Source organism: Ornithorhynchus anatinus, chromosome 1 (assembly GCF_004115215.2).
Source record: "Ornithorhynchus anatinus isolate Pmale09 chromosome 1, mOrnAna1.pri.v4, whole genome shotgun sequence".
NCBI classification, from domain to species: Eukaryota; Metazoa; Chordata; class Mammalia; order Monotremata; family Ornithorhynchidae; genus Ornithorhynchus; species Ornithorhynchus anatinus.
Window position 1 is genome coordinate 172,040,127 of NC_041728.1, and position 6,430 is coordinate 172,046,556.

General features: G+C 45.4%; 1 non-coding gene across 1 annotated transcript; it reads right to left on the reverse strand.

The window, feature by feature from the left end:
- Positions 1-1,611: 1,611 nt before the first annotated feature.
- On the reverse strand, positions 1,612-1,749 carry LOC114817358. Its single transcript, XR_003765213.1, has one exon. It is a non-coding gene; the product is annotated as a small nucleolar RNA SNORA7 (small nucleolar RNA).
- Between the last annotated feature and the right edge of the window lie 4,681 nt (positions 1,750-6,430).

The window sequence follows — 6,430 nt, forward strand, 5'->3', positions numbered from 1 at the left end:
TGACAAGTGGTAGAGGCGGGATTCGAACTCATGACCTCTGACTCCCAGGCCCGTGCTCTTTCCACTGAGCCACGCTGCTTCTCCGTGATCTATCCACTATACCATACTGCTTCTCTAGTCTCAATCGTTCAAAGCAACCAGGCTGCTTCTACTCAGACCAGGCTATACTGCTCCCATATCAGTCTTCCCAGTGTCTCATCCCCTCTCCCCTCACCCAAATCAGGCCAGCCTTTCTGCTTCTTCAAAATTACCCTCCTCAGGTTCCCAGTGAACACTCGCTGGGAGTGGTGTTTGCAGAACTTCTTAACGTCGCTGGGTCAGCACATATCAGCACTTAAACTTATCCCCAGTGGGGTAAACTGCATGATAAGCAGTCCAGGAAGTTCAACAAACTAGTAGCACCCACACGTCACTACACTTTTGGCCAGAACAAACAGAGGCTCGTTTTCGGCTTGAAGAATGAGCCCGGGATCAAATGGGACCTGGCAAAGGAGTGTTTAAATCATGCCCAAAATAAGAAAAAAATATATAAGTTGGTGGGGGAAAGACAGCAAACTCCTCGTGGGCAGGGAACGTGTCTACCAACACTGTAGTATTAGTGTCTACTAACACTGTACTCTGAACAGCTTAGTACAATGTTTTATACACAATAAGTGCTTAATAAATACTACTGATTGAAAAGGGAACATGGATCATCTTAGCCCCAATGAGTCCTAATAATTATAATAATAATAATAATAGTGATGGCATTTGTTAAGCTCTTACTATATGCCAAGCACTGTTCTAAGCCCTGGGGTAGATAGAAGGTAGTCAGGATGTCTCATCTGTGGCTCACAGTCTTAATCCCAATGTAACAGATGAGGGAACTGAAGCACAGAGAGGTGAAGTGACTTGCCCAAAGTCACACAGCTGACAAGCAGTGGAGCCGGGATTAGAATCCACAACCACTGACTCCCAGGTTTGTGCTCTTTCCACTAAGCCACACTGCTTCTCTGATAATAATAATTGTGGTATTTGTTAGGCACTGACTCTTTGACAGGCTAAGGACTGGGGTAGATCCAAACAAATTGGGTTGGACATAGTCCATGTCCCACATGGGGCTCACATTTTCAATCCTCATTTTACAGATGAGGTAACTGAGGCCCAGAGAAGTGAAGTGACTTACCCAAGACCACACAGTGGACAAAGGGTGGAGCCAAGATTAAAACCTACGACCTTCTGACTGCCAGGACTGTGCTCCATCCAGTACGCTACACTGCTTCCCTACACACTTTGACTTTTAAATGAGTGCCTAACAGTCCTCAGTCCTTATAGAGTGAGTTTTCCATCAATCAGTCAATCAATCAGTGATATTTATTGAGCGCTTTGTTTGGACTATAGTACCAAGTCTTTGGGAGAGTCTTGTCTTAAGCCGTCGAGTCATTTCCAGCCCATAGCGACACCACGGACACATCTCTGCCAGAACGCCCCGCTCCCCATCTGCAGTCGTTCTGGTAGTGGATTCACAGAGTTTTCTTGGTAAAAATCCAGAAGTGGTTTAACATTGCCTCCTTCCGCACGGTACACTCGACTCTCTCCCATGTCGCTGCTGTCCAGCATGGGTGAGTTTTGATTTATAGCAGATGGCCTTCCACTCGCTAGCCACTGGCCAAGCTAGGAATGGAATGGATAGGCCTCTGCTTGACTCTCCCTCCTGTAGCCCAGAGTGGTAGAGTACTGGGAACTCTCCAGGTGTAACCCTGAGAGGGGCTTGGGAGAGTACCTAGAGTAAATAGACACAGTAGACACAAGCCCTGCCCTCAAGGACCTTGCAATCTAGTGGGGGAGATGGACATTAAAATGAAGTAGAGGTGGGGAAAGCAAGTATAAAGATATGTACATAAGAGTTCCCCTCTCAGGGTCGCACCTAGAGAGTACTCTGCAAGTCTCAAATACAGGAGGGAGAGTCGGGCAAGTCATATCCATTCCACTCCTAGATTGGCCAGTGGCTAGTGAGTGGAAGGCAATCTGCCACAAGTCAAAACTCTCCCTTACTGGGCAGCGGCATGTGGGAGAGAGTTAAGGGTGGAGACCCAAGTTGACCGCATGGAAGGGGGCAGTGGTAAACCACTTCTGGATTTTGACCAAGAAAACTCTATGGATCCACTTGCAGAACGATGGCAGATGGACGTGGGGCGTTCTGGGAGAGATGCGTCCATGGCGTCGCTATGGGTCGAAGACGACTCGACGGCATAAGACAAGACTCCTGTTATTACCCAAACTATTGCTGCTACTATTCTGCTACTACTGTTGTTACTAGAGAAGTAGCGAGGCTCATTGGAAAGAGCCCAGGCTTGGGAGTCGGAGGTCATGGGTTCTAATCCCGATTTTGCCACTTGTCTGCTCTGTGACCCTGGGCAAGTCACTTCACTTCTCTGGGCCTCAGTTCCCTCATCTGTCAAATGGGGATTAAGATGTTGTCTTGTTTTTGTTTTGTTCTGTTTTGCTTTGTTATCTGTCCCACCCCTTTAGACTGTGAGCCCGTCACTGGGCAGGGATTGTCTCTATCTGTTGCCGAATTGTACATTCCAAGCGCTTAGTACAGTGTTCTGCACATAGTAAGTGCTCAATAAATACGATTGAGTGAATGAATGAATGAACTTCTCTGTGCCTCAGTTCCCTCATTTGTAAAATGGGGAATCAAGACTGTGAGCCCCAAGAGGGACAACCTGATAATCTTGTTTCTATCCCAGCGCTTAGAACTGTGCTTGGCACATAATAAGCGCTTAACAAATGCCATCATCATTATTATTATTATTATTACTTCTGTTGCCATTATTACTATTACTACTGTTATAACTGCTATTCCTCCTCTTCCTCCTCCTCCTACTCCAGAGCAATAATCAGGCTTCGGAGAATAAGTGGCCCATCAGATAGTTAGGCCTTCAGTGCCACTGTTAGCGCAAAGGACTTTGTTCTCAAAATTTTGTCCCTTTAAATGGCTTCTGGTGAAAATTGACTTTGCGATTTGGAAGCCCCTGACTGGTGGGCATAGATTTGCAAAGACTTTTGGAAGGGGTGCTGCTATTTCATTGCACTGCAGTCTGGAGTCCTTGTTAAGGGATTCAAGATTCATAGAGGAACAAAACCAGCAGGAAGAATTATTTCCCGTTTATTCAAGTCGACAGGTCATAATTCTTCAAAGTGTAAATCCTTCAGTGCATCTTCATCTTTGTTAGCAGCATGGCTTAGTGGGAAGAGAACCGGGTTGGGAGTCAGGGGACCTGGGTTCTAATCCCAGTTCCCGCCACTCGTCTTCTGTGTGACCTTGTATTTAACTTTTCTGTGCCTCAGTTACCTCATCTGTAAAGTGGGGATTAAAAGGGTGACCCCCGCATGGGACAAACTGTTTACCTTGTATCTACCCCAGCTCTTAGAACAGTGTTTGGCACATAGTAAGTACTTAACAAATACCATAATTATCATTATTAGCTTGAACCAAACTGATTTTCCTTTATTAACCTACCAAAGCTAAATGAAGCTAAGCCACCACACTTCCTCCCTCCAGACTAGGCTGGAATAGAAAAGCAATCTACTCCCTGGGCTTCCCTCTCATCTCTTTCTCTGTCCACGTTTTACTCCACCCTCCTTCCTATCTGGAACTCTCTCCCCCTCTATATCCAAAGACAACTGCTTTTCCCACATTCCAAGTCCTACAAAAACAATGTCTCCTCCAGCAACCCTTCTCTGCTAATCTTTTTTTCTCCACCTTATTTCCCTCTTTACTGCCTCACCTATGCACTCGAGTCCTCACCCCCTAAGGACTTAGGTACTCACCCCTCTCTTCTCCCTTATAGCACTTGTAACTACTTGTTATTACTATTATTATCATTTTATGGTCAATCTCCTCCAACTAGATGGTAAGCTCCTTGAGAGCAGTCATTTTATTTTTAAAGGTACTTGCTAAGCACTTACTATGTACAAAGCATTGTACTAAGCACTGTGGTAGATATAATATAAACAGGTTGGACATTGTCCCTGTCCCATGTGGGATTCACATTTTAAGTCAGAGGGAGAACAGATGTTGAAACCCCATTTCATAGATGAGGTAATTAAGTGACTTGCCCAAGGTCACATAGCAGATTAATGAAGGAGCTGGGATTAGAACTCAAGTCCTCTCACTTCCAGGCCTGTGGTCATTCAACTAGGCCACACTGCTTCCCACTGCTTCCTTGCACCCCTCTGCTTCTTGTCTACTGAATTGACACGCTCTACACAGAAAAAACATTCAAAAAATACTATTGATCGATTGATCAGATGATTGTCAACCCTAGCAACACAGAATCCAGGCCAAAGGTTTTCCTGGAAGGAACAACCTCCTCTTTCTCTGGACTATAAGCTCGTTGTGGGCAGGGAATATATCTGTTATATTGTTCTATTGCACTACCCCAGGCACATTTAATTTTGTCCCTTTAAATGATGCTAATGATGCCTGTCTACTCGTTTTGTTTTGTTGTCTGTCTCCCCCTTCTAGACTGTGAGCCTGTTGCTGGGTAGGGATTGTTTCGACCTGTTGCCGAATTGTACTTTCCAAGCCCAACAGTACAGTGCTCTGCACACAGTAACACTCAATAAATACAATTGAATGAGTGAATGAATGAAAGAGCCTCTGGTGAAAATCAGCATTGCGATTTGGAAGGCCCTGACAGGTGGGCACAGATTTGAGACAACTTTTGGAAGGGGTGCAGTTAGTTCAGTTCATTAAGTGGTATAGTGGTCTGCACACAGTAAGCGCTCGATAAATACAATTGAATGAATGAACAAACTATGTCACAGTGCTTCTCTCCCTGCCCATAAGGAGATTACAGTCTAAAGGAATCTTTGCCCTTCCCTTTTCTCCCCCACCATTTCAAAGCCAACATCAATAAAATCCAAACCTTAGTTGTCTTCCTTATCTATCTGATCTCCCAAGAATTTAGAGGATAACCAATGGAAAAAATGGGAAGTTGTCCAACGTGAAAACAGTTTACAAAAATTGTGAGGCCGCCAAATTCTATTCAACCACAGAAACTGCACTGGCCACACTCCCATTTCCAAACATCATCCATTCCCCCTCCTATCCAAACTCAGATCCTTCAACCGCGATCACTCCCTTCTCGATCGGCTGTTCCAGGACTTTAAACATCCCGACAATCAAGAAGCACTTCCTGATGTCCCAACGGAATTCTCTCTGGGGTTGATTTCAGCCTCTGTTCTCCTTTCCTGGTGCTTTCCCTCCCCCAGGCTGAGAAGAGCTTTCCGTGTTATTCCTCAGTTCCAGAAGAGTCTTAGAAGAGTCCTGCTCTCTTAACCCTCTTTCTGCCCCTCTTTAAAAAAGAAAAAAAGCAACAACTGGCATTTGTTAAGTACTTACCACGTACTTACCACGTACCAGGCACGGCACTATGCACCAGGGTAGATGCAAGCTAATCAGGTTAGACACAGTCCACATCTCACATTCTAAGTAGGACAAAGATAATTGAATCGCCGTTTTACAGATGAGGTAACTGGGGTCCAGAAAAGTTAACTGGCTTGCCCAAGGTCACACAGCAGACAAGTGGCAGAATAGGGGTTAGAACCCAGGTCCTCTGCCTCCTGAGCCCAGGCTCTTTCCACTAGGCCACTCTGCTTCTCTTCATTTCCCCGTCCACTTGGGGTTTCTCTGGTTCCGAGGGGTTGGCGGGAGAGAATAGGGAGAAATACAGCTTCAAGGTACCTTCTTCTCAGTTGCCTGAAGATTCCTCCCCTACCCTCTCGCCCCTGCCGGGGACATAACGTTGAGGGGGATGGGGTGAGGAGTGACACGTTAAGACAGGGTGGGGTCCACAAGGAGAGTGGCCAGTTCTCTTCCAAGTCAGCAAGGGAAGGCTCTTTGCAGGGAGCTATTTGAAATCTCTTCCATCAAAGGGACTTACGTGGCTACTGTGTGAGCCTGCCAAGGGCCATCTGAGAGACATGAGGAAATGCATCATTTGGGTGATTCCATGCAGCAAAAATGAAATTTGCAAACAGTCTTTGGAATTGTGCAAGCACAATCCTGAAATTGAAAATTCAATATGGGCATGATGGAAGATTGTGTTTTTATGGATATGCAGCTGTTTACAGTTGGCTAATTACAGGCTATAAAATCAAACCTGGATGTATCCAGACACACAGCATATATTGTCCCATGTTCCGAGTAACAGCCACCTAAGGACATTCATCCATCCTTATTTGAAGTTGGACATGCCAGGAAAACCAGGTCTAACCCCTTGCCAAGTAAAAATACAACTGATAAAAATTCCAGCTCATCTCCCTGCTCCACCATTATCCACAACGGTGTTCCACCAGGAGTAAGGAGGTAAGGCTGCCCCTATCTTTCATTGACTCATTCATTCAATATATTTATTGAGCGCTTACTGTGTACAAATCA